This window comes from Ambystoma mexicanum (genome assembly GCF_040938575.1).
Source record: "Ambystoma mexicanum isolate Mex_15411 chromosome 12 unlocalized genomic scaffold, UKY_AmexF1_1 Mex_chr12_unloc.1, whole genome shotgun sequence".
Lineage (NCBI taxonomy): Eukaryota > Metazoa > Chordata > Amphibia > Caudata > Ambystomatidae > Ambystoma > Ambystoma mexicanum.
The window spans coordinates 14,476,477-14,504,057 of NW_027182322.1; the positions used below are offsets into that span (position 1 = coordinate 14,476,477).

The window sequence follows — 27,581 nt, forward strand, 5'->3', positions numbered from 1 at the left end:
AAGGCTGCCCCCCCCCATGCAATTCCCCTGACCAACTAATGAAAAATATCAATATGTTCAAGACTTTTGCTTTTAGAAGCCAGAGATAGGCCCCAGCAGCAGAGCTGGTAGGATATTCCAGCTCAAAACTAACAAGTTACAGAACCTGATCGACTTAGGTTGACAACAGAGGCACATCTGTGGCCACATCCAGTGAAAACAAATTATTTTTAAAGCTAGGCATCATATGCTACAAAGGTACAATGGTGGAGCTATACATTCGGAACCAAAACAATCGACTGAAAAGAAACGCAAGGCAATGCCAATCCTTTCACGATTCTGCACCGTTAAAACTGTGGTGTGATGTTTCTCTCTGTGCATTTCTATTTGTAGTGATTGTGAAGGCATACAGGATGTTGACACTGGCAGGGACGCAAACCTCAGTGATATATTATAGGCAGGTTTGCCATACGGGCACCAGCGTTTTCTCAGACAAATAGATATGAATGTCGATGATCCTATAATCATGGCCCGAGTTGCAGTGTGAAATACAAAATTACCGGGACAAAATCACACTGATGTTTATGCAAATGGAGATGCCGGGGATTGAACCCGGGACCTCATACATGCGAAGCATGCGCTCTACCACTGAGCTACATCCCCTCGGTGTGCGGCGGGCCTGTCCTGCAGACATCTTTTCCTGGGAGAATTCTTCCGGTCAAAATATGCTGCCAACTGAAGCACTAGCAAAAGACCAGGGAAAACGGGAGCAAGACTGGAAAAGCACATGGTCAGCTGAAGCAGTGTGCATTATGCTTCTCCATAAGAGATGACTTCCAGGGGAAGTATTCCACCAGAGGATTACCATGCTCAAAGAGCCATCTAGTGGACAGAGACCATATGACAGTCAAAAAAAGAGAAACAATTGGAGATGCCAGGGATTGGACCCAGGGCCTCATCCATGCAAAGCAAGTGCTCTACCACTGAGCTACATCCCCTCGGTATGCAGTGTGTCTGTCCCGCAGACATAATTTTCAGGGAGAACTCTTCTGGTCAAAACATTCTGCCGAGTGAAGCACTAGCAAAAGAGCAGGGAAAACTGGAGCAAGAATGGAAAACCTCATGGTCACACTGAAGCAGTGTGCATTTTGCTTCTCCATAAGAGATGACTTCCAGGGGAAGATTTCCACCAGAGGATTACTGTGCTCAAAGGGCCATCTAGTGGATAGAGATCATATGACAGTCAAAAAGAGAAACAAGTGGAAATGCCCCAGGTCCTCATACGTGCAAAGCATGCGCTCTACCACTGAGCTACATCCCCGCTGAGAGGACACTTCCTCATCACACCTAAAAGCTTCAGGAGGGAGTGGGCTAAGTAAGGAAAGGGGTTTGCAGTAGTGCATATGAAAAAACATGACAACTGCCAAATTACATCTTACTACTTACAATGACAAAGTTAAAGCGCCAGGTCGATCTCATCACGTTGGTGCCTGAGACATCACATAATGTGACACAGCCATCTCGTATAGATGCCCCAGATTTGAGAAGTGTAGTTATGGAGAAAAAATAAATAAATATATATATATATATATATATATATATATATATATATATATGTATGTCTTCAAACACCAAAATTGAGATAGCACCATTTCGCGCAGGAATTCCTCCAGCCGAAAGCCCACAAATGTTGCTGGATAGACTGACACCTCTTTGGATGTCCTTCTGTATTTGCTGGCTAGTGTAAAGCAACGTGGACCCACCACTCTATAGCTCTGCCGTCAAGAGTGTCCATAGCACACTGGGCAGATGTCGCTTCTCTAGGCAGACAAGCAGTGGAATTCTGCGGAAGGTCAATGGTGCTTCCATTGGTTTTGCCACTAGGCGATCCATTGCAGCCCTAGAATGAAGCATAGCCCGCTGAATACATTCAGGGTGTTCTGCGGTGGGAAAGGTCAGAGGGGGTGATAGTTGGTGAGCGTGCACAGCACCTCAGAATGACACCACTGCCTAGCAGGGGGACCGGTGGAGGCACTATTCTCAGCCAATGCCTCTCTGAACGAGTCTGCCTTGTTTCATCCCGGTAAGAGATCAGGCTAACGGGCTTCCAATGAAAAAAGCAGACATCAGACTGAAGCATGGTGCACCGTGCATGTCCACAATCATCGGCTCCAAAGAGAAGACGTTCAGGAACAGGATTTAGTATGGCAAAAGAACACATCATCCTAATTCCTATGTACAGTATAAAAAGCCCACAATTGAGGAAAAATATCACATGGAAATGCCTGGGATCGAACCTGTGGCCTCATACTTCCCAAGTATGTGCTCTACCACTGAATTACATCCCCACTGCCAGCAAGGAACTGTGAAATCTACCAGATGCTGGCTGGCTGCTTGGGACTAACAGCTCCCAGAACTGACGGTAACTGTCGAATTGGAGTTTCCAAATGGCAGACTTCATTTTAGAGCCACCTGTGTCTGGTTGTCCATAGAAACATGCAGAAAGGCTGCCCCCCCCCATGCAATTCCCCTGACCAACTAATGAAAAATATCAATATGTTCAAGACTTTTGCTTTTAGAAGCCAGAGATAGGCCCCAGCAGCAGAGCTGGTAGGATATTCCAGCTCAAAACTAACAAGTTACAGAACCTGATCGACTTAGGTTGACAACAGAGGCACATCTGTGGCCACATCCAGTGAAAACAAATTATTTTTAAAGCTAGGCATCATATGCTACAAAGGTACAATGGTGGAGCTATACATTCGGAACCAAAACAATCGACTGAAAAGAAACGCAAGGCAATGCCAATCCTTTCACGATTCTGCACCGTTAAAACTGTGGTGTGATGTTTCTCTCTGTGCATTTCTATTTGTAGTGATTGTGAAGGCATACAGGATGTTGACACTGGCAGGGACGCAAACCTCAGTGATATATTATAGGCAGGTTTGCCATACGGGCACCAGCGTTTTCTCAGACAAATAGATATGAATGTCGATGATCCTATAATCATGGCCCGAGTTGCAGTGTGAAATACAAAATAACCGGGACAAAATCACACTGATGTTTATGCAAATGGAGATGCCGGGGATTGAACCCGGGACCTCATACATGCGAAACATGCGCTCTACCACTGAGCTACATCCCCTCGGTGTGCGGTGGGCCTGTCCTGCAGACATCTTTTCCTGGGAGAATTCTTCCGGTCAAAATATGCTGCCAACTGAAGCACTAGCAAAAGACCAGGGAAAACGGGAGCAAGACTGGAAAAGCACATGGTCAGCTGAAGCAGTGTGCATTATGCTTCTCCATAAGAGATGACTTCCAGGGGAAGTATTCCACCAGAGGATTACCATGCTCAAAGAGCCATCTAGTGGACAGAGACCATATGACAGTCAAAAAAAGGGAAACAATTGGAGATGCCAGGGATTGGACCCAGGGCCTCATCCATGCAAAGCAAGTGCTCTACCACTGAGCTACATCCCCTCGGTATGCAGTGTGTCTGTCCCGCAGACATAATTTTCAGGGAGAACTCTTCTGGTCAAAACATTCTGCCGAGTGAAGCACTAGCAAAAGAGCAGGGAAAACTGGAGCAAGAATGGAAAACCTCATGGTCACACTGAAGCAGTGTGCATTTTGCTTCTCCATAAGAGATGACTTCCAGGGGAAGATTTCCACCAGAGGATTACTGTGCTCAAAGGGCCATCTAGTGGATAGAGATCATATGACAGTCAAAAAGAGAAACAAGTGGAAATGCCCCAGGTCCTCATACGTGCAAAGCATGCGCTCTACCACTGAGCTACATCCCCGCTGAGAGGACACTTCCTCATCACACCTAAAAGCTTCAGGAGGGAGTGGGCTAAGTAAGGAAAGGGGTTTGCAGTAGTGCATATGAAAAAACATGACAACTGCCAAATTACATCTTACTACTTACAATGACAAAGTTAAAGCGCCAGGTCGATCTCATCACGTTGGTGCCTGAGACATCACATAATGTGACACAGCCATCTCGTATAGATGCCCCAGATTTGAGAAGTGTAGTTATGGAGAAAAAATAAATATATATATATTTATATATATATATATGTATGTCTTCAAACACCAAAATTGAGATAGCACCATTTCGCGCAGGAATTCCTCCAGCCGAAAGCCCACAAATGTTGCTGGATAGACTGACACCTCTTTGGATGTCCTTCTGTATTTGCTGGCTAGTGTAAAGCAACGTGGACCCACCACTCTATAGCTCTGCCGTCAAGAGTGTCCATAGCACACTGGGCAGATGTCGCTTCTCTAGGCAGACAAGCAGTGGAATTCTGCGGAAGGTCAATGGTGCTTCCATTGGTTTTGCCACTAGGCGATCCATTGCAGCCCTAGAATGAAGCATAGCCCGCTGAATACATTCAGGGTGTTCTGCGGTGGGAAAGGTCAGAGGGGGTGATAGTTGGTGAGCGTGCACAGCACCTCAGAATGACACCACTGCCTAGCAGGGGGACCGGTGGAGGCACTATTCTCAGCCAATGCCTCTCTGAACGAGTCTGCCTTGTTTCATCCCGGTAAGAGATCAGGCTAACGGGCTTCCAATGAAAAAAGCAGACATCAGACTGAAGCATGGTGCACCGTGCATGTCCACAATCATCGGCTCCAAAGAGAAGACGTTCAGGAACAGGATTTAGTATGGCAAAAGAACACATCATCCTAATTCCTATGTACAGTATAAAAAGCCCACAATTGAGGAAAAATATCACATGGAAATGCCTGGGATCGAACCTGTGGCCTCATACTTCCCAAGTATGTGCTCTACCACTGAATTACATCCCCACTGCCAGCAAGGAACTGTGAAATCTACCAGATGCTGGCTGGCTGCTTGGGACTAACAGCTCCCAGAACTGACGGTAACTGTCGAATTGGAGTTTCCAAATGGCAGACTTCATTTTAGAGCCACCTGTGTCTGGTTGTCCATAGAAACATGCAGAAAGGCTGCCCCCCCCCATGCAATTCCCCTGACCAACTAATGAAAAATATCAATATGTTCAAGACTTTTGCTTTTAGAAGCCAGAGATAGGCCCCAGCAGCAGAGCTGGTAGGATATTCCAGCTCAAAACTAACAAGTTACAGAACCTGATCGACTTAGGTTGACAACAGAGGCACATCTGTGGCCACATCCAGTGAAAACAAATTATTTTTAAAGCTAGGCATCATATGCTACAAAGGTACAATGGTGGAGCTATACATTCGGAACCAAAACAATCGACTGAAAAGAAACGCAAGGCAATGCCAATCCTTTCACGATTCTGCACCGTTAAAACTGTGGTGTGATGTTTCTCTCTGTGCATTTCTATTTGTAGTGATTGTGAAGGCATACAGGATGTTGACACTGGCAGGGACGCAAACCTCAGTGATATATTATAGGCAGGTTTGCCATACGGGCACCAGCGTTTTCTCAGACAAATAGATATGAATGTCGATGATCCTATAATCATGGCCCGAGTTGCAGTGTGAAATACAAAATAACCGGGACAAAATCACACTGATGTTTATGCAAATGGAGATGCCGGGGATTGAACCCGGGACCTCATACATGCGAAGCATGCGCTCTACCACTGAGCTACATCCCCTCGGTGTGCGGCGGGCCTGTCCTGCAGACATCTTTTCCTGGGAGAATTCTTCCGGTCAAAATATGCTGCCAACTGAAGCACTAGCAAAAGACCAGGGAAAACGGGAGCAAGACTGGAAAAGCACATGGTCAGCTGAAGCAGTGTGCATTATGCTTCTCCATAAGAGATGACTTCCAGGGGAAGTATTCCACCAGAGGATTACCATGCTCAAAGAGCCATCTAGTGGACAGAGACCATATGACAGTCAAAAAAAGAGAAACAATTGGAGATGCCAGGGATTGGACCCAGGGCCTCATCCATGCAAAGCAAGTGCTCTACCACTGAGCTACATCCCCTCGGTATGCAGTGTGTCTGTCCCGCAGACATAATTTTCAGGGAGAACTCTTCTGGTCAAAACATTCTGCCGAGTGAAGCACTAGCAAAAGAGCAGGGAAAACTGGAGCAAGAATGGAAAACCTCATGGTCACACTGAAGCAGTGTGCATTTTGCTTCTCCATAAGAGATGACTTCCAGGGGAAGATTTCCACCAGAGGATTACTGTGCTCAAAGGGCCATCTAGTGGATAGAGATCATATGACAGTCAAAAAGAGAAACAAGTGGAAATGCCCCAGGTCCTCATACGTGCAAAGCATGCGCTCTACCACTGAGCTACATCCCCGCTGAGAGGACACTTCCTCATCACACCTAAAAGCTTCAGGAGGGAGTGGGCTAAGTAAGGAAAGGGGTTTGCAGTAGTGCATATGAAAAAACATGACAACTGCCAAATTACATCTTACTACTTACAATGACAAAGTTAAAGCGCCAGGTCGATCTCATCACGTTGGTGCCTGAGACATCACATAATGTGACACAGCCATCTCGTATAGATGCCCCAGATTTGAGAAGTGTAGTTATGGAGAAAAAATAAATATATATATATATATATATATATATATATATGTATGTCTTCAAACACCAAAATTGAGATAGCACCATTTCGCGCAGGAATTCCTCCAGCCGAAAGCCCACAAATGTTGCTGGATAGACTGACACCTCTTTGGATGTCCTTCTGTATTTGCTGGCTAGTGTAAAGCAACGTGGACCCACCACTCTATAGCTCTGCCGTCAAGAGTGTCCATAGCACACTGGGCAGATGTCGCTTCTCTAGGCAGACAAGCAGTGGAATTCTGCGGAAGGTCAATGGTGCTTCCATTGGTTTTGCCACTAGGCGATCCATTGCAGCCCTAGAATGAAGCATAGCCCGCTGAATACATTCAGGGTGTTCTGCGGTGGGAAAGGTCAGAGGGGGTGATAGTTGGTGAGCGTGCACAGCACCTCAGAATGACACCACTGCGTAGCAGGGGGACCGGTGGAGACACTATTCTCAGCCAATGCCTCTCTGAACGAGTCTGCCTTGTTTCATCCCGGTAAGAGATCAGGCTAACGGGCTTCCAATGAAAAAAGCAGACATCAGACTGAAGCATGGTGCACCGTGCATGTCCACAATCATCGGCTCCAAAGAGAAGACGTTCAGGAACAGGATTTAGTATGGCAAAAGAACACATCATCCTAATTCCTATGTACAGTATAAAAAGCCCACAATTGAGGAAAAATATCACATGGAAATGCCTGGGATCGAACCTGTGGCCTCATACTTCCCAAGTATGTGCTCTACCACTGAATTACATCCCCACTGCCAGCAAGGAACTGTGAAATCTACCAGATGCTGGCTGGCTGCTTGGGACTAACAGCTCCCAGAACTGACGGTAACTGTCGAATTGGAGTTTCCAAATGGCAGACTTCATTTTAGAGCCACCTGTGTCTGGTTGTCCATAGAAACATGCAGAAAGGCTGCCCCCCCCCCATGCAATTCCCCTGACCAACTAATGAAAAATATCAATATGTTCAAGACTTTTGCTTTTAGAAGCCAGAGATAGGCCCCAGCAGCAGAGCTGGTAGGATATTCCAGCTCAAAACTAACAAGTTACAGAACCTGATCGACTTAGGTTGACAACAGAGGCACATCTGTGGCCACATCCAGTGAAAACAAATTATTTTTAAAGCTAGGCATCATATGCTACAAAGGTACAATGGTGGAGCTATACATTCGGAACCAAAACAATCGACTGAAAAGAAACGCAAGGCAATGCCAATCCTTTCACGATTCTGCACCGTTAAAACTGTGGTGTGATGTTTCTCTCTGTGCATTTCTATTTGTAGTGATTGTGAAGGCATACAGGATGTTGACACTGGCAGGGACGCAAACCTCAGTGATATATTATAGGCAGGTTTGCCATACGGGCACCAGCGTTTTCTCAGACAAATAGATATGAATGTCGATGATCCTATAATCATGGCCCGAGTTGCAGTGTGAAATACAAAATAACCGGGACAAAATCACACTGATGTTTATGCAAATGGAGATGCCGGGGATTGAACCCGGGACCTCATACATGCGAAGCATGCGCTCTACCACTGAGCTACATCCCCTCGGTGTGCGGTGGGCCTGTCCTGCAGACATCTTTTCCTGGGAGAATTCTTCCGGTCAAAATATGCTGCCAACTGAAGCACTAGCAAAAGACCAGGGAAAACGGGAGCAAGACTGGAAAAGCACATGGTCAGCTGAAGCAGTGTGCATTATGCTTCTCCATAAGAGATGACTTCCAGGGGAAGTATTCCACCAGAGGATTACCATGCTCAAAGAGCCATCTAGTGGACAGAGACCATATGACAGTCAAAAAAAGGGAAACAATTGGAGATGCCAGGGATTGGACCCAGGGCCTCATCCATGCAAAGCAAGTGCTCTACCACTGAGCTACATCCCCTCGGTATGCAGTGTGTCTGTCCCGCAGACATAATTTTCAGGGAGAACTCTTCTGGTCAAAACATTCTGCCGAGTGAAGCACTAGCAAAAGAGCAGGGAAAACTGGAGCAAGAATGGAAAACCTCATGGTCACACTGAAGCAGTGTGCATTTTGCTTCTCCATAAGAGATGACTTCCAGGGGAAGATTTCCACCAGAGGATTACTGTGCTCAAAGGGCCATCTAGTGGATAGAGATCATATGACAGTCAAAAAGAGAAACAAGTGGAAATGCCCCAGGTCCTCATACGTGCAAAGCATGCGCTCTACCACTGAGCTACATCCCCGCTGAGAGGACACTTCCTCATCACACCTAAAAGCTTCAGGAGGGAGTGGGCTAAGTAAGGAAAGGGGTTTGCAGTAGTGCATATGAAAAAACATGACAACTGCCAAATTACATCTTACTACTTACAATGACAAAGTTAAAGCGCCAGGTCGATCTCATCACGTTGGTGCCTGAGACATCACATAATGTGACACAGCCATCTCGTATAGATGCCCCAGATTTGAGAAGTGTAGTTATGGAGAAAAAATAAATAAATATATATATATATATATATATATATATATATATATATATATGTATGTCTTCAAACACCAAAATTGAGATAGCACCATTTCGCGCAGGAATTCCTCCAGCCGAAAGCCCACAAATGTTGCTGGATAGACTGACACCTCTTTGGATGTCCTTCTGTATTTGCTGGCTAGTGTAAAGCAACGTGGACCCACCACTCTATAGCTCTGCCGTCAAGAGTGTCCATAGCACACTGGGCAGATGTCGCTTCTCTAGGCAGACAAGCAGTGGAATTCTGCGGAAGGTCAATGGTGCTTCCATTGGTTTTGCCACTAGGCGATCCATTGCAGCCCTAGAATGAAGCATAGCCCGCTGAATACATTCAGGGTGTTCTGCGGTGGGAAAGGTCAGAGGGGGTGATAGTTGGTGAGCGTGCACAGCACCTCAGAATGACACCACTGCCTAGCAGGGGGACCGGTGGAGGCACTATTCTCAGCCAATGCCTCTCTGAACGAGTCTGCCTTGTTTCATCCCGGTAAGAGATCAGGCTAACGGGCTTCCAATGAAAAAAGCAGACATCAGACTGAAGCATGGTGCACCGTGCATGTCCACAATCATCGGCTCCAAAGAGAAGACGTTCAGGAACAGGATTTAGTATGGCAAAAGAACACATCATCCTAATTCCTATGTACAGTATAAAAAGCCCACAATTGAGGAAAAATATCACATGGAAATGCCTGGGATCGAACCTGTGGCCTCATACTTCCCAAGTATGTGCTCTACCACTGAATTACATCCCCACTGCCAGCAAGGAACTGTGAAATCTACCAGATGCTGGCTGGCTGCTTGGGACTAACAGCTCCCAGAACTGACGGTAACTGTCGAATTGGAGTTTCCAAATGGCAGACTTCATTTTAGAGCCACCTGTGTCTGGTTGTCCATAGAAACATGCAGAAAGGCTGCCCCCCCCCATGCAATTCCCCTGACCAACTAATGAAAAATATCAATATGTTCAAGACTTTTGCTTTTAGAAGCCAGAGATAGGCCCCAGCAGCAGAGCTGGTAGGATATTCCAGCTCAAAACTAACAAGTTACAGAACCTGATCGACTTAGGTTGACAACAGAGGCACATCTGTGGCCACATCCAGTGAAAACAAATTATTTTTAAAGCTAGGCATCATATGCTACAAAGGTACAATGGTGGAGCTATACATTCGGAACCAAAACAATCGACTGAAAAGAAACGCAAGGCAATGCCAATCCTTTCACGATTCTGCACCGTTAAAACTGTGGTGTGATGTTTCTCTCTGTGCATTTCTATTTGTAGTGATTGTGAAGGCATACAGGATGTTGACACTGGCAGGGACGCAAACCTCAGTGATATATTATAGGCAGGTTTGCCATACGGGCACCAGCGTTTTCTCAGACAAATAGATATGAATGTCGATGATCCTATAATCATGGCCCGAGTTGCAGTGTGAAATACAAAATAACCGGGACAAAATCACACTGATGTTTATGCAAATGGAGATGCCGGGGATTGAACCCGGGACCTCATACATGCGAAACATGCGCTCTACCACTGAGCTACATCCCCTCGGTGTGCGGTGGGCCTGTCCTGCAGACATCTTTTCCTGGGAGAATTCTTCCGGTCAAAATATGCTGCCAACTGAAGCACTAGCAAAAGACCAGGGAAAACGGGAGCAAGACTGGAAAAGCACATGGTCAGCTGAAGCAGTGTGCATTATGCTTCTCCATAAGAGATGACTTCCAGGGGAAGTATTCCACCAGAGGATTACCATGCTCAAAGAGCCATCTAGTGGACAGAGACCATATGACAGTCAAAAAAAGGGAAACAATTGGAGATGCCAGGGATTGGACCCAGGGCCTCATCCATGCAAAGCAAGTGCTCTACCACTGAGCTACATCCCCTCGGTATGCAGTGTGTCTGTCCCGCAGACATAATTTTCAGGGAGAACTCTTCTGGTCAAAACATTCTGCCGAGTGAAGCACTAGCAAAAGAGCAGGGAAAACTGGAGCAAGAATGGAAAACCTCATGGTCACACTGAAGCAGTGTGCATTTTGCTTCTCCATAAGAGATGACTTCCAGGGGAAGATTTCCACCAGAGGATTACTGTGCTCAAAGGGCCATCTAGTGGATAGAGATCATATGACAGTCAAAAAGAGAAACAAGTGGAAATGCCCCAGGTCCTCATACGTGCAAAGCATGCGCTCTACCACTGAGCTACATCCCCGCTGAGAGGACACTTCCTCATCACACCTAAAAGCTTCAGGAGGGAGTGGGCTAAGTAAGGAAAGGGGTTTGCAGTAGTGCATATGAAAAAACATGACAACTGCCAAATTACATCTTACTACTTACAATGACAAAGTTAAAGCGCCAGGTCGATCTCATCACGTTGGTGCCTGAGACATCACATAATGTGACACAGCCATCTCGTATAGATGCCCCAGATTTGAGAAGTGTAGTTATGGAGAAAAAATAAATATATATATATATATATATATATATATATATATATGTATGTCTTCAAACACCAAAATTGAGATAGCACCATTTCGCGCAGGAATTCCTCCAGCCGAAAGCCCACAAATGTTGCTGGATAGACTGACACCTCTTTGGATGTCCTTCTGTATTTGCTGGCTAGTGTAAAGCAACGTGGACCCACCACTCTATAGCTCTGCCGTCAAGAGTGTCCATAGCACACTGGGCAGATGTCGCTTCTCTAGGCAGACAAGCAGTGGAATTCTGCGGAAGGTCAATGGTGCTTCCATTGGTTTTGCCACTAGGCGATCCATTGCAGCCCTAGAATGAAGCATAGCCCGCTGAATACATTCAGGGTGTTCTGCGGTGGGAAAGGTCAGAGGGGGTGATAGTTGGTGAGCGTGCACAGCACCTCAGAATGACACCACTGCCTAGCAGGGGGACCGGTGGAGACACTATTCTCAGCCAATGCCTCTCTGAACGAGTCTGCCTTGTTTCATCCCGGTAAGAGATCAGGCTAACGGGCTTCCAATGAAAAAAGCAGACATCAGACTGAAGCATGGTGCACCGTGCATGTCCACAATCATCGGCTCCAAAGAGAAGACGTTCAGGAACAGGATTTAGTATGGCAAAAGAACACATCATCCTAATTCCTATGTACAGTATAAAAAGCCCACAATTGAGGAAAAATATCACATGGAAATGCCTGGGATCGAACCTGTGGCCTCATACTTCCCAAGTATGTGCTCTACCACTGAATTACATCCCCACTGCCAGCAAGGAACTGTGAAATCTACCAGATGCTGGCTGGCTGCTTGGGACTAACAGCTCCCAGAACTGACGGTAACTGTCGAATTGGAGTTTCCAAATGGCAGACTTCATTTTAGAGCCACCTGTGTCTGGTTGTCCATAGAAACATGCAGAAAGGCTGCCCCCCCCCATGCAATTCCCCTGACCAACTAATGAAAAATATCAATATGTTCAAGACTTTTGCTTTTAGAAGCCAGAGATAGGCCCCAGCAGCAGAGCTGGTAGGATATTCCAGCTCAAAACTAACAAGTTACAGAACCTGATCGACTTAGGTTGACAACAGAGGCACATCTGTGGCCACATCCAGTGAAAACAAATTATTTTTAAAGCTAGGCATCATATGCTACAAAGGTACAATGGTGGAGCTATACATTCGGAACCAAAACAATCGACTGAAAAGAAACGCAAGGCAATGCCAATCCTTTCACGATTCTGCACCGTTAAAACTGTGGTGTGATGTTTCTCTCTGTGCATTTCTATTTGTAGTGATTGTGAAGGCATACAGGATGTTGACACTGGCAGGGACGCAAACCTCAGTGATATATTATAGGCAGGTTTGCCATACGGGCACCAGCGTTTTCTCAGACAAATAGATATGAATGTCGATGATCCTATAATCATGGGCCGAGTTGCAGTGTGAAATACAAAATTACCGGGACAAAATCACACTGATGTTTATGCAAATGGAGATGCCGGGGATTGAACCCGGGACCTCATACATGCGAAGCATGCGCTCTACCACTGAGCTACATCCCCTCGGTGTGCGGCGGGCCTGTCCTGCAGACATCTTTTCCTGGGAGAATTCTTCCGGTCAAAATATGCTGCCAACTGAAGCACTAGCAAAAGACCAGGGAAAACGGGAGCAAGACTGGAAAAGCACATGGTCAGCTGAAGCAGTGTGCATTATGCTTCTCCATAAGAGATGACTTCCAGGGGAAGTATTCCACCAGAGGATTACCATGCTCAAAGAGCCATCTAGTGGACAGAGACCATATGACAGTCAAAAAAAGAGAAACAATTGGAGATGCCAGGGATTGGACCCAGGGCCTCATCCATGCAAAGCAAGTGCTCTACCACTGAGCTACATCCCCTCGGTATGCAGTGTGTCTGTCCCGCAGACATAATTTTCAGGGAGAACTCTTCTGGTCAAAACATTCTGCCGAGTGAAGCACTAGCAAAAGAGCAGGGAAAACTGGAGCAAGAATGGAAAACCTCATGGTCACACTGAAGCAGTGTGCATTTTGCTTCTCCATAAGAGATGACTTCCAGGGGAAGATTTCCACCAGAGGATTACTGTGCTCAAAGGGCCATCTAGTGGATAGAGATCATATGACAGTCAAAAAGAGAAACAAGTGGAAATGCCCCAGGTCCTCATACGTGCAAAGCATGCGCTCTACCACTGAGCTACATCCCCGCTGAGAGGACACTTCCTCATCACACCTAAAAGCTTCAGGAGGGAGTGGGCTAAGTAAGGAAAGGGGTTTGCAGTAGTGCATATGAAAAAACATGACAACTGCCAAATTACATCTTACTACTTACAATGACAAAGTTAAAGCGCCAGGTCGATCTCATCACGTTGGTGCCTGAGACATCACATAATGTGACACAGCCATCTCGTATAGATGCCCCAGATTTGAGAAGTGTAGTTATGGAGAAAAAATAAATAAATATATATATATATATATATATATATATATATATATATATATATATATATGTATGTCTTCAAACACCAAAATTGAGATAGCACCATTTCGCGCAGGAATTCCTCCAGCCGAAAGCCCACAAATGTTGCTGGATAGACTGACACCTCTTTGGATGTCCTTCTGTATTTGCTGGCTAGTGTAAAGCAACGTGGACCCACCACTCTATAGCTCTGCCGTCAAGAGTGTCCATAGCACACTGGGCAGATGTCGCTTCTCTAGGCAGACAAGCAGTGGAATTCTGCGGAAGGTCAATGGTGCTTCCATTGGTTTTGCCACTAGGCGATCCATTGCAGCCCTAGAATGAAGCATAGCCCGCTGAATACATTCAGGGTGTTCTGCGGTGGGAAAGGTCAGAGGGGGTGATAGTTGGTGAGCGTGCACAGCACCTCAGAATGACACCACTGCCTAGCAGGGGGACCGGTGGAGGCACTATTCTCAGCCAATGCCTCTCTGAACGAGTCTGCCTTGTTTCATCCCGGTAAGAGATCAGGCTAACGGGCTTCCAATGAAAAAAGCAGACATCAGACTGAAGCATGGTGCACCGTGCATGTCCACAATCATCGGCTCCAAAGAGAAGACGTTCAGGAACAGGATTTAGTATGGCAAAAGAACACATCATCCTAATTCCTATGTACAGTATAAAAAGCCCACAATTGAGGAAAAATATCACATGGAAATGCCTGGGATCGAACCTGTGGCCTCATACTTCCCAAGTATGTGCTCTACCACTGAATTACATCCCCACTGCCAGCAAGGAACTGTGAAATCTACCAGATGCTGGCTGGCTGCTTGGGACTAACAGCTCCCAGAACTGACGGTAACTGTCGAATTGGAGTTTCCAAATGGCAGACTTCATTTTAGAGCCACCTGTGTCTGGTTGTCCATAGAAACATGCAGAAAGGCTGCCCCCCCCCATGCAATTCCCCTGACCAACTAATGAAAAATATCAATATGTTCAAGACTTTTGCTTTTAGAAGCCAGAGATAGGCCCCAGCAGCAGAGCTGGTAGGATATTCCAGCTCAAAACTAACAAGTTACAGAACCTGATCGACTTAGGTTGACAACAGAGGCACATCTGTGGCCACATCCAGTGAAAACAAATTATTTTTAAAGCTAGGCATCATATGCTACAAAGGTACAATGGTGGAGCTATACATTCGGAACCAAAACAATCGACTGAAAAGAAACGCAAGGCAATGCCAATCCTTTCACGATTCTGCACCGTTAAAACTGTGGTGTGATGTTTCTCTCTGTGCATTTCTATTTGTAGTGATTGTGAAGGCATACAGGATGTTGACACTGGCAGGGACGCAAACCTCAGTGATATATTATAGGCAGGTTTGCCATACGGGCACCAGCGTTTTCTCAGACAAATAGATATGAATGTCGATGATCCTATAATCATGGCCCGAGTTGCAGTGTGAAATACAAAATAACCGGGACAAAATCACACTGATGTTTATGCAAATGGAGATGCCGGGGATTGAACCCGGGACCTCATACATGCGAAACATGCGCTCTACCACTGAGCTACATCCCCTCGGTGTGCGGTGGGCCTGTCCTGCAGACATCTTTTCCTGGGAGAATTCTTCCGGTCAAAATATGCTGCCAACTGAAGCACTAGCAAAAGACCAGGGAAAACGGGAGCAAGACTGGAAAAGCACATGGTCAGCTGAAGCAGTGTGCATTATGCTTCTCCATAAGAGATGACTTCCAGGGGAAGTATTCCACCAGAGGATTACCATGCTCAAAGAGCCATCTAGTGGACAGAGACCATATGACAGTCAAAAAAAGGGAAACAATTGGAGATGCCAGGGATTGGACCCAGGGCCTCATCCATGCAAAGCAAGTGCTCTACCACTGAGCTACATCCCCTCGGTATGCAGTGTGTCTGTCCCGCAGACATAATTTTCAGGGAGAACTCTTCTGGTCAAAACATTCTGCCGAGTGAAGCACTAGCAAAAGAGCAGGGAAAACTGGAGCAAGAATGGAAAACCTCATGGTCACACTGAAGCAGTGTGCATTTTGCTTCTCCATAAGAGATGACTTCCAGGGGAAGATTTCCACCAGAGGATTACTGTGCTCAAAGGGCCATCTAGTGGATAGAGATCATATGACAGTCAAAAAGAGAAACAAGTGGAAATGCCCCAGGTCCTCATACGTGCAAAGCATGCGCTCTACCACTGAGCTACATCCCCGCTGAGAGGACACTTCCTCATCACACCTAAAAGCTTCAGGAGGGAGTGGGCTAAGTAAGGAAAGGGGTTTGCAGTAGTGCATATGAAAAAACATGACAACTGCCAAATTACATCTTACTACTTACAATGACAAAGTTAAAGCGCCAGGTCGATCTCATCACGTTGGTGCCTGAGACATCACATAATGTGACACAGCCATCTCGTATAGATGCCCCAGATTTGAGAAGTGTAGTTATGGAGAAAAAATAAATATATATATATATATATATATATATATATATATATGTATGTCTTCAAACACCAAAATTGAGATAGCACCATTTCGCGCAGGAATTCCTCCAGCCGAAAGCCCACAAATGTTGCTGGATAGACTGACACCTCTTTGGATGTCCTTCTGTATTTGCTGGCTAGTGTAAAGCAACGTGGACCCACCACTCTATAGCTCTGCCGTCAAGAGTGTCCATAGCACACTGGGCAGATGTCGCTTCTCTAGGCAGACAAGCAGTGGAATTCTGCGGAAGGTCAATGGTGCTTCCATTGGTTTTGCCACTAGGCGATCCATTGCAGCCCTAGAATGAAGCATAGCCCGCTGAATACATTCAGGGTGTTCTGCGGTGGGAAAGGTCAGAGGGGGTGATAGTTGGTGAGCGTGCACAGCACCTCAGAATGACACCACTGCCTAGCAGGGGGACCGGTGGAGACACTATTCTCAGCCAATGCCTCTCTGAACGAGTCTGCCTTGTTTCATCCCGGTAAGAGATCAGGCTAACGGGCTTCCAATGAAAAAAGCAGACATCAGACTGAAGCATGGTGCACCGTGCATGTCCACAATCATCGGCTCCAAAGAGAAGACGTTCAGGAACAGGATTTAGTATGGCAAAAGAACACATCATCCTAATTCCTATGTACAGTATAAAAAGCCCACAATTGAGGAAAAATATCACATGGAAATGCCTGGGATCGAACCTGTGGCCTCATACTTCCCAAGTATGTGCTCTACCACTGAATTACATCCCCACTGCCAGCAAGGAACTGTGAAATCTACCAGATGCTGGCTGGCTGCTTGGGACTAACAGCTCCCAGAACTGACGGTAACTGTCGAATTGGAGTTTCCAAATGGCAGACTTCATTTTAGAGCCACCTGTGTCTGGTTGTCCATAGAAACATGCAGAAAGGCTGCCCCCCCCCATGCAATTCCCCTGACCAACTAATGAAAAATATCAATATGTTCAAGACTTTTGCTTTTAGAAGCCAGAGATAGGCCCCAGCAGCAGAGCTGGTAGGATATTCCAGCTCAAAACTAACAAGTTACAGAACCTGATCGACTTAGGTTGACAACAGAGGCACATCTGTGGCCACATCCAGTGAAAACAAATTATTTTTAAAGCTAGGCATCATATGCTACAAAGGTACAATGGTGGAGCTATACATTCGGAACCAAAACAATCGACTGAAAAGAAACGCAAGGCAATGCCAATCCTTTCACGATTCTGCACCGTTAAAACTGTGGTGTGATGTTTCTCTCTGTGCATTTCTATTTGTAGTGATTGTGAAGGCATACAGGATGTTGACACTGGCAGGGACGCAAACCTCAGTGATATATTATAGGCAGGTTTGCCATACGGGCACCAGCGTTTTCTCAGACAAATAGATATGAATGTCGATGATCCTATAATCATGGCCCGAGTTGCAGTGTGAAATACAAAATTACCGGGACAAAATCACACTGATGTTTATGCAAATGGAGATGCCGGGGATTGAACCCGGGACCTCATACATGCGAAGCATGCGCTCTACCACTGAGCTACATCCCCTCGGTGTGCGGCGGGCCTGTCCTGCAGACATCTTTTCCTGGGAGAATTCTTCCGGTCAAAATATGCTGCCAACTGAAGCACTAGCAAAAGACCAGGGAAAACGGGAGCAAGACTGGAAAAGCACATGGTCAGCTGAAGCAGTGTGCATTATGCTTCTCCATAAGAGATGACTTCCAGGGGAAGTATTCCACCAGAGGATTACCATGCTCAAAGAGCCATCTAGTGGACAGAGACCATATGACAGTCAAAAAAAGAGAAACAATTGGAGATGCCAGGGATTGGACCCAGGGCCTCATCCATGCAAAGCAAGTGCTCTACCACTGAGCTACATCCCCTCGGTATGCAGTGTGTCTGTCCCGCAGACATAATTTTCAGGGAGAACTCTTCTGGTCAAAACATTCTGCCGAGTGAAGCACTAGCAAAAGAGCAGGGAAAACTGGAGCAAGAATGGAAAACCTCATGGTCACACTGAAGCAGTGTGCATTTTGCTTCTCCATAAGAGATGACTTCCAGGGGAAGATTTCCACCAGAGGATTACTGTGCTCAAAGGGCCATCTAGTGGATAGAGATCATATGACAGTCAAAAAGAGAAACAAGTGGAAATGCCCCAGGTCCTCATACGTGCAAAGCATGCGCTCTACCACTGAGCTACATCCCCGCTGAGAGGACACTTCCTCATCACACCTAAAAGCTTCAGGAGGGAGTGGGCTAAGTAAGGAAAGGGGTTTGCAGTAGTGCATATGAAAAAACATGACAACTGCCAAATTACATCTTACTACTTACAATGACAAAGTTAAAGCGCCAGGTCGATCTCATCACGTTGGTGCCTGAGACATCACATAATGTGACACAGCCATCTCGTATAGATGCCCCAGATTTGAGAAGTGTAGTTATGGAGAAAAAATAAATATATATATATATATATATATATATATATATGTATGTCTTCAAACACCAAAATTGAGATAGCACCATTTCGCGCAGGAATTCCTCCAGCCGAAAGCCCACAAATGTTGCTGGATAGACTGACACCTCTTTGGATGTCCTTCTGTATTTGCTGGCTAGTGTAAAGCAACGTGGACCCACCACTCTATAGCTCTGCCGTCAAGAGTGTCCATAGCACACTGGGCAGATGTCGCTTCTCTAGGCAGACAAGCAGTGGAATTCTGCGGAAGGTCAATGGTGCTTCCATTGGTTTTGCCACTAGGCGATCCATTGCAGCCCTAGAATGAAGCATAGCCCGCTGAATACATTCAGGGTGTTCTGCGGTGGGAAAGGTCAGAGGGGGTGATAGTTGGTGAGCGTGCACAGCACCTCAGAATGACACCACTGCCTAGCAGGGGGACCGGTGGAGACACTATTCTCAGCCAATGCCTCTCTGAACGAGTCTGCCTTGTTTCATCCCGGTAAGAGATCAGGCTAACGGGCTTCCAATGAAAAAAGCAGACATCAGACTGAAGCATGGTGCACCGTGCATGTCCACAATCATCGGCTCCAAAGAGAAGACGTTCAGGAACAGGATTTAGTATGGCAAAAGAACACATCATCCTAATTCCTATGTACAGTATAAAAAGCCCACAATTGAGGAAAAATATCACATGGAAATGCCTGGGATCGAACCTGTGGCCTCATACTTCCCAAGTATGTGCTCTACCACTGAATTACATCCCCACTGCCAGCAAGGAACTGTGAAATCTACCAGATGCTGGCTGGCTGCTTGGGACTAACAGCTCCCAGAACTGACGGTAACTGTCGAATTGGAGTTTCCAAATGGCAGACTTCATTTTAGAGCCACCTGTGTCTGGTTGTCCATAGAAACATGCAGAAAGGCTGCCCCCCCCCCATGCAATTCCCCTGACCAACTAATGAAAAATATCAATATGTTCAAGACTTTTGCTTTTAGAAGCCAGAGATAGGCCCCAGCAGCAGAGCTGGTAGGATATTCCAGCTCAAAACTAACAAGTTACAGAACCTGATCGACTTAGGTTGACAACAGAGGCACATCTGTGGCCACATCCAGTGAAAACAAATTATTTTTAAAGCTAGGCATCATATGCTACAAAGGTACAATGGTGGAGCTATACATTCGGAACCAAAACAATCGACTGAAAAGAAACGCAAGGCAATGCCAATCCTTTCACGATTCTGCACCGTTAAAACTGTGGTGTGATGTTTCTCTCTGTGCATTTCTATTTGTAGTGATTGTGAAGGCATACAGGATGTTGACACTGGCAGGGACGCAAACCTCAGTGATATATTATAGGCAGGTTTGCCATACGGGCACCAGCGTTTTCTCAGACAAATAGATATGAATGTCGATGATCCTATAATCATGGCCCGAGTTGCAGTGTGAAATACAAAATAACCGGGACAAAATCACACTGATGTTTATGCAAATGGAGATGCCGGGGATTGAACCCGGGACCTCATACATGCGAAGCATGCGCTCTACCACTGAGCTACATCCCCTCGGTGTGCGGTGGGCCTGTCCTGCAGACATCTTTTCCTGGGAGAATTCTTCCGGTCAAAATATGCTGCCAACTGAAGCACTAGCAAAAGACCAGGGAAAACGGGAGCAAGACTGGAAAAGCACATGGTCAGCTGAAGCAGTGTGCATTATGCTTCTCCATAAGAGATGACTTCCAGGGGAAGTATTCCACCAGAGGATTACCATGCTCAAAGAGCCATCTAGTGGACAGAGACCATATGACAGTCAAAAAAAGGGAAACAATTGGAGATGCCAGGGATTGGACCCAGGGCCTCATCCATGCAAAGCAAGTGCTCTACCACTGAGCTACATCCCCTCGGTATGCAGTGTGTCTGTCCCGCAGACATAATTTTCAGGGAGAACTCTTCTGGTCAAAACATTCTGCCGAGTGAAGCACTAGCAAAAGAGCAGGGAAAACTGGAGCAAGAATGGAAAACCTCATGGTCACACTGAAGCAGTGTGCATTTTGCTTCTCCATAAGAGATGACTTCCAGGGGAAGATTTCCACCAGAGGATTACTGTGCTCAAAGGGCCATCTAGTGGATAGAGATCATATGACAGTCAAAAAGAGAAACAAGTGGAAATGCCCCAGGTCCTCATACGTGCAAAGCATGCGCTCTACCACTGAGCTACATCCCCGCTGAGAGGACACTTCCTCATCACACCTAAAAGCTTCAGGAGGGAGTGGGCTAAGTAAGGAAAGGGGTTTGCAGTAGTGCATATGAAAAAACATGACAACTGCCAAATTACATCTTACTACTTACAATGACAAAGTTAAAGCGCCAGGTCGATCTCATCACGTTGGTGCCTGAGACATCACATAATGTGACACAGCCATCTCGTATAGATGCCCCAGATTTGAGAAGTGTAGTTATGGAGAAAAAATAAATAAATATATATATATATATATATATATATATATATATATATATATGTATGTCTTCAAACACCAAAATTGAGATAGCACCATTTCGCGCAGGAATTCCTCCAGCCGAAAGCCCACAAATGTTGCTGGATAGACTGACACCTCTTTGGATGTCCTTCTGTATTTGCTGGCTAGTGTAAAGCAACGTGGACCCACCACTCTATAGCTCTGCCGTCAAGAGTGTCCATAGCACACTGGGCAGATGTCGCTTCTCTAGGCAGACAAGCAGTGGAATTCTGCGGAAGGTCAATGGTGCTTCCATTGGTTTTGCCACTAGGCGATCCATTGCAGCCCTAGAATGAAGCATAGCCCGCTGAATACATTCAGGGTGTTCTGCGGTGGGAAAGGTCAGAGGGGGTGATAGTTGGTGAGCGTGCACAGCACCTCAGAATGACACCACTGCCTAGCAGGGGGACCGGTGGAGGCACTATTCTCAGCCAATGCCTCTCTGAACGAGTCTGCCTTGTTTCATCCCGGTAAGAGATCAGGCTAACGGGCTTCCAATGAAAAAAGCAGACATCAGACTGAAGCATGGTGCACCGTGCATGTCCACAATCATCGGCTCCAAAGAGAAGACGTTCAGGAACAGGATTTAGTATGGCAAAAGAACACATCATCCTAATTCCTATGTACAGTATAAAAAGCCCACAATTGAGGAAAAATATCACATGGAAATGCCTGGGATCGAACCTGTGGCCTCATACTTCCCAAGTATGTGCTCTACCACTGAATTACATCCCCACTGCCAGCAAGGAACTGTGAAATCTACCAGATGCTGGCTGGCTGCTTGGGACTAACAGCTCCCAGAACTGACGGTAACTGTCGAATTGGAGTTTCCAAATGGCAGACTTCATTTTAGAGCCACCTGTGTCTGGTTGTCCATAGAAACATGCAGAAAGGCTGCCCCCCCCCATGCAATTCCCCTGACCAACTAATGAAAAATATCAATATGTTCAAGACTTTTGCTTTTAGAAGCCAGAGATAGGCCCCAGCAGCAGAGCTGGTAGGATATTCCAGCTCAAAACTAACAAGTTACAGAACCTGATCGACTTAGGTTGACAACAGAGGCACATCTGTGGCCACATCCAGTGAAAACAAATTATTTTTAAAGCTAGGCATCATATGCTACAAAGGTACAATGGTGGAGCTATACATTCGGAACCAAAACAATCGACTGAAAAGAAACGCAAGGCAATGCCAATCCTTTCACGATTCTGCACCGTTAAAACTGTGGTGTGATGTTTCTCTCTGTGCATTTCTATTTGTAGTGATTGTGAAGGCATACAGGATGTTGACACTGGCAGGGACGCAAACCTCAGTGATATATTATAGGCAGGTTTGCCATACGGGCACCAGCGTTTTCTCAGACAAATAGATATGAATGTCGATGATCCTATAATCATGGCCCGAGTTGCAGTGTGAAATACAAAATAACCGGGACAAAATCACACTGATGTTTATGCAAATGGAGATGCCGGGGATTGAACCCGGGACCTCATACATGCGAAACATGCGCTCTACCACTGAGCTACATCCCCTCGGTGTGCGGTGGGCCTGTCCTGCAGACATCTTTTCCTGGGAGAATTCTTCCGGTCAAAATATGCTGCCAACTGAAGCACTAGCAAAAGACCAGGGAAAACGGGAGCAAGACTGGAAAAGCACATGGTCAGCTGAAGCAGTGTGCATTATGCTTCTCCATAAGAGATGACTTCCAGGGGAAGTATTCCACCAGAGGATTACCATGCTCAAAGAGCCATCTAGTGGACAGAGACCATATGACAGTCAAAAAAAGGGAAACAATTGGAGATGCCAGGGATTGGACCCAGGGCCTCATCCATGCAAAGCAAGTGCTCTACCACTGAGCTACATCCCCTCGGTATGCAGTGTGTCTGTCCCGCAGACATAATTTTCAGGGAGAACTCTTCTGGTCAAAACATTCTGCCGAGTGAAGCACTAGCAAAAGAGCAGGGAAAACTGGAGCAAGAATGGAAAACCTCATGGTCACACTGAAGCAGTGTGCATTTTGCTTCTCCATAAGAGATGACTTCCAGGGGAAGATTTCCACCAGAGGATTACTGTGCTCAAAGGGCCATCTAGTGGATAGAGATCATATGACAGTCAAAAAGAGAAACAAGTGGAAATGCCCCAGGTCCTCATACGTGCAAAGCATGCGCTCTACCACTGAGCTACATCCCCGCTGAGAGGACACTTCCTCATCACACCTAAAAGCTTCAGGAGGGAGTGGGCTAAGTAAGGAAAGGGGTTTGCAGTAGTGCATATGAAAAAACATGACAACTGCCAAATTACATCTTACTACTTACAATGACAAAGTTAAAGCGCCAGGTCGATCTCATCACGTTGGTGCCTGAGACATCACATAATGTGACACAGCCATCTCGTATAGATGCCCCAGATTTGAGAAGTGTAGTTATGGAGAAAAAATAAATATATATATATTTATATATATATATATGTATGTCTTCAAACACCAAAATTGAGATAGCACCATTTCGCGCAGGAATTCCTCCAGCCGAAAGCCCACAAATGTTGCTGGATAGACTGACACCTCTTTGGATGTCCTTCTGTATTTGCTGGCTAGTGTAAAGCAACGTGGACCCACCACTCTATAGCTCTGCCGTCAAGAGTGTCCATAGCACACTGGGCAGATGTCGCTTCTCTAGGCAGACAAGCAGTGGAATTCTGCGGAAGGTCAATGGTGCTTCCATTGGTTTTGCCACTAGGCGATCCATTGCAGCCCTAGAATGAAGCATAGCCCGCTGAATACATTCAGGGTGTTCTGCGGTGGGAAAGGTCAGAGGGGGTGATAGTTGGTGAGCGTGCACAGCACCTCAGAATGACACCACTGCCTAGCAGGGGGACCGGTGGAGGCACTATTCTCAGCCAATGCCTCTCTGAACGAGTCTGCCTTGTTTCATCCCGGTAAGAGATCAGGCTAACGGGCTTCCAATGAAAAAAGCAGACATCAGACTGAAGCATGGTGCACCGTGCATGTCCACAATCATCGGCTCCAAAGAGAAGACGTTCAGGAACAGGATTTAGTATGGCAAAAGAACACATCATCCTAATTCCTATGTACAGTATAAAAAGCCCACAATTGAGGAAAAATATCACATGGAAATGCCTGGGATCGAACCTGTGGCCTCATACTTCCCAAGTATGTGCTCTACCACTGAATTACATCCCCACTGCCAGCAAGGAACTGTGAAATCTACCAGATGCTGGCTGGCTGCTTGGGACTAACAGCTCCCAGAACTGACGGTAACTGTCGAATTGGAGTTTCCAAATGGCAGACTTCATTTTAGAGCCACCTGTGTCTGGTTGTCCATAGAAACATGCAGAAAGGCTGCCCCCCCCCCATGCAATTCCCCTGACCAACTAATGAAAAATATCAATATGTTCAAGACTTTTGCTTTTAGAAGCCAGAGATAGGCCCCAGCAGCAGAGCTGGTAGGATATTCCAGCTCAAAACTAACAAGTTACAGAACCTGATCGACTTAGGTTGACAACAGAGGCACATCTGTGGCCACATCCAGTGAAAACAAATTATTTTTAAAGCTAGACATCATATGCTACAAAGGTACAATGGTGGAGCTATACATTCGGAACCAAAACAATCGACTGAAAAGAAACGCAAGGCAATGCCAATCCTTTCACGATTCTGCACCGTTAAAACTGTGGTGTGATGTTTCTCTCTGTGCATTTCTATTTGTAGTGATTGTGAAGGCATACAGGATGTTGACACTGGCAGGGACGCAAACCTCAGTGATATATTATAGGCAGGTTTGCCATACGGGCACCAGCGTTTTCTCAGACAAATAGATATGAATGTCGATGATCCTATAATCATGGCCCGAGTTGCAGTGTGAAATACAAAATAACCGGGACAAAATCACACTGATGTTTATGCAAATGGAGATGCCGGGGATTGAACCCGGGACCTCATACATGCGAAGCATGCGCTCTACCACTGAGCTACATCCCCTCGGTGTGCGGCGGGCCTGTCCTGCAGACATCTTTTCCTGGGAGAATTCTTCCGGTCAAAATATGCTGCCAACTGAAGCACTAGCAAAAGACCAGGGAAAACGGGAGCAAGACTGGAAAAGCACATGGTCAGCTGAAGCAGTGTGCATTATGCTTCTCCATAAGAGATGACTTCCAGGGGAAGTATTCCACCAGAGGATTACCATGCTCAAAGAGCCATCTAGTGGACAGAGACCATATGACAGTCAAAAAAAGAGAAACAATTGGAGATGCCAGGGATTGGACCCAGGGCCTCATCCATGCAAAGCAAGTGCTCTACCACTGAGCTACATCCCCTCGGTATGCAGTGTGTCTGTCCCGCAGACATAATTTTCAGGGAGAACTCTTCTGGTCAAAACATTCTGCCGAGTGAAGCACTAGCAAAAGAGCAGGGAAAACTGGAGCAAGAATGGAAAACCTCATGGTCACACTGAAGCAGTGTGCATTTTGCTTCTCCATAAGAGATGACTTCCAGGGGAAGATTTCCACCAGAGGATTACTGTGCTCAAAGGGCCATCTAGTGGATAGAGATCATATGACAGTCAAAAAGAGAAACAAGTGGAAATGCCCCAGGTCCTCATACGTGCAAAGCATGCGCTCTACCACTGAGCTACATCCCCGCTGAGAGGACACTTCCTCATCACACCTAAAAGCTTCAGGAGGGAGTGGGCTAAGTAAGGAAAGGGGTTTGCAGTAGTGCATATGAAAAAACATGACAACTGCCAAATTACATCTTACTACTTACAATGACAAAGTTAAAGCGCCAGGTCGATCTCATCACGTTGGTGCCTGAGACATCACATAATGTGACACAGCCATCTCGTATAGATGCCCCAGATTTGAGAAGTGTAGTTATGGAGAAAAAATAAATATATATATATATATATATATATATATATATGTATGTCTTCAAACACCAAAATTGAGATAGCACCATTTCGCGCAGGAATTCCTCCAGCCGAAAGCCCACAAATGTTGCTGGATAGACTGACACCTCTTTGGATGTCCTTCTGTATTTGCTGGCTAGTGTAAAGCAACGTGGACCCACCACTCTATAGCTCTGCCGTCAAGAGTGTCCATAGCACACTGGGCAGATGTCGCTTCTCTAGGCAGACAAGCAGTGGAATTCTGCGGAAGGTCAATGGTGCTTCCATTGGTTTTGCCACTAGGCGATCCATTGCAGCCCTAGAATGAAGCATAGCCCGCTGAATACATTCAGGGTGTTCTGCGGTGGGAAAGGTCAGAGGGGGTGATAGTTGGTGAGCGTGCACAGCACCTCAGAATGACACCACTGCCTAGCAGGGGGACCGGTGGAGACACTATTCTCAGCCAATGCCTCTCTGAACGAGTCTGCCTTGTTTCATCCCGGTAAGAGATCAGGCTAACGGGCTTCCAATGAAAAAAGCAGACATCAGACTGAAGCATGGTGCACCGTGCATGTCCACAATCATCGGCTCCAAAGAGAAGACGTTCAGGAACAGGATTTAGTATGGCAAAAGAACACATCATCCTAATTCCTATGTACAGTATAAAAAGCCCACAATTGAGGAAAAATATCACATGGAAATGCCTGGGATCGAACCTGTGGCCTCATACTTCCCAAGTATGTGCTCTACCACTGAATTACATCCCCACTGCCAGCAAGGAACTGTGAAATCTACCAGATGCTGGCTGGCTGCTTGGGACTAACAGCTCCCAGAACTGACGGTAACTGTCGAATTGGAGTTTCCAAATGGCAGACTTCATTTTAGAGCCACCTGTGTCTGGTTGTCCATAGAAACATGCAGAAAGGCTGCCCCCCCCCCATGCAATTCCCCTGACCAACTAATGAAAAATATCAATATGTTCAAGACTTTTGCTTTTAGAAGCCAGAGATAGGCCCCAGCAGCAGAGCTGGTAGGATATTCCAGCTCAAAACTAACAAGTTACAGAACCTGATCGACTTAGGTTGACAACAGAGGCACATCTGTGGCCACATCCAGTGAAAACAAATTATTTTTAAAGCTAGGCATCATATGCTACAAAGGTACAATGGTGGAGCTATACATTCGGAACCAAAACAATCGACTGAAAAGAAACGCAAGGCAATGCCAATCCTTTCACGATTCTGCACCGTTAAAACTGTGGTGTGATGTTTCTCTCTGTGCATTTCTA

General features: G+C 46.1%; 11 non-coding genes across 11 annotated transcripts; all 11 read right to left on the bottom strand.

The window, feature by feature from the left end:
* Window positions 1–570: 570 nt before the first annotated feature.
* Window positions 571–642, bottom strand: TRNAA-CGC (transfer RNA alanine (anticodon CGC)). Its single transcript has one exon. It is a non-coding gene; the product is annotated as a tRNA-Ala (tRNA).
* Window positions 643–3,052: 2,410 nt separating this feature from the next.
* TRNAA-CGC (transfer RNA alanine (anticodon CGC)) lies at window positions 3,053–3,124 on the bottom strand. Its single transcript has one exon. It is a non-coding gene; the product is annotated as a tRNA-Ala (tRNA).
* A 2,392-nt stretch (window positions 3,125–5,516) lies between these two features.
* On the bottom strand, window positions 5,517–5,588 carry TRNAA-CGC (transfer RNA alanine (anticodon CGC)). Its single transcript has one exon. It is a non-coding gene; the product is annotated as a tRNA-Ala (tRNA).
* Window positions 5,589–7,985: 2,397 nt separating this feature from the next.
* On the bottom strand, window positions 7,986–8,057 carry TRNAA-CGC (transfer RNA alanine (anticodon CGC)). The gene has a single exon. It is a non-coding gene; the product is annotated as a tRNA-Ala (tRNA).
* A 2,410-nt stretch (window positions 8,058–10,467) lies between these two features.
* Window positions 10,468–10,539, bottom strand: TRNAA-CGC (transfer RNA alanine (anticodon CGC)). Its single transcript has one exon. It is a non-coding gene; the product is annotated as a tRNA-Ala (tRNA).
* A 2,400-nt stretch (window positions 10,540–12,939) lies between these two features.
* On the bottom strand, window positions 12,940–13,011 carry TRNAA-CGC (transfer RNA alanine (anticodon CGC)). The gene has a single exon. It is a non-coding gene; the product is annotated as a tRNA-Ala (tRNA).
* A 2,418-nt stretch (window positions 13,012–15,429) lies between these two features.
* TRNAA-CGC (transfer RNA alanine (anticodon CGC)) lies at window positions 15,430–15,501 on the bottom strand. Its single transcript has one exon. It is a non-coding gene; the product is annotated as a tRNA-Ala (tRNA).
* A 2,400-nt stretch (window positions 15,502–17,901) lies between these two features.
* TRNAA-CGC (transfer RNA alanine (anticodon CGC)) lies at window positions 17,902–17,973 on the bottom strand. The gene has a single exon. It is a non-coding gene; the product is annotated as a tRNA-Ala (tRNA).
* Window positions 17,974–20,370: 2,397 nt separating this feature from the next.
* On the bottom strand, window positions 20,371–20,442 carry TRNAA-CGC (transfer RNA alanine (anticodon CGC)). Its single transcript has one exon. It is a non-coding gene; the product is annotated as a tRNA-Ala (tRNA).
* A 2,410-nt stretch (window positions 20,443–22,852) lies between these two features.
* TRNAA-CGC (transfer RNA alanine (anticodon CGC)) lies at window positions 22,853–22,924 on the bottom strand. The gene has a single exon. It is a non-coding gene; the product is annotated as a tRNA-Ala (tRNA).
* A 2,393-nt stretch (window positions 22,925–25,317) lies between these two features.
* On the bottom strand, window positions 25,318–25,389 carry TRNAA-CGC (transfer RNA alanine (anticodon CGC)). Its single transcript has one exon. It is a non-coding gene; the product is annotated as a tRNA-Ala (tRNA).
* Between the last annotated feature and the right edge of the window lie 2,192 nt (window positions 25,390–27,581).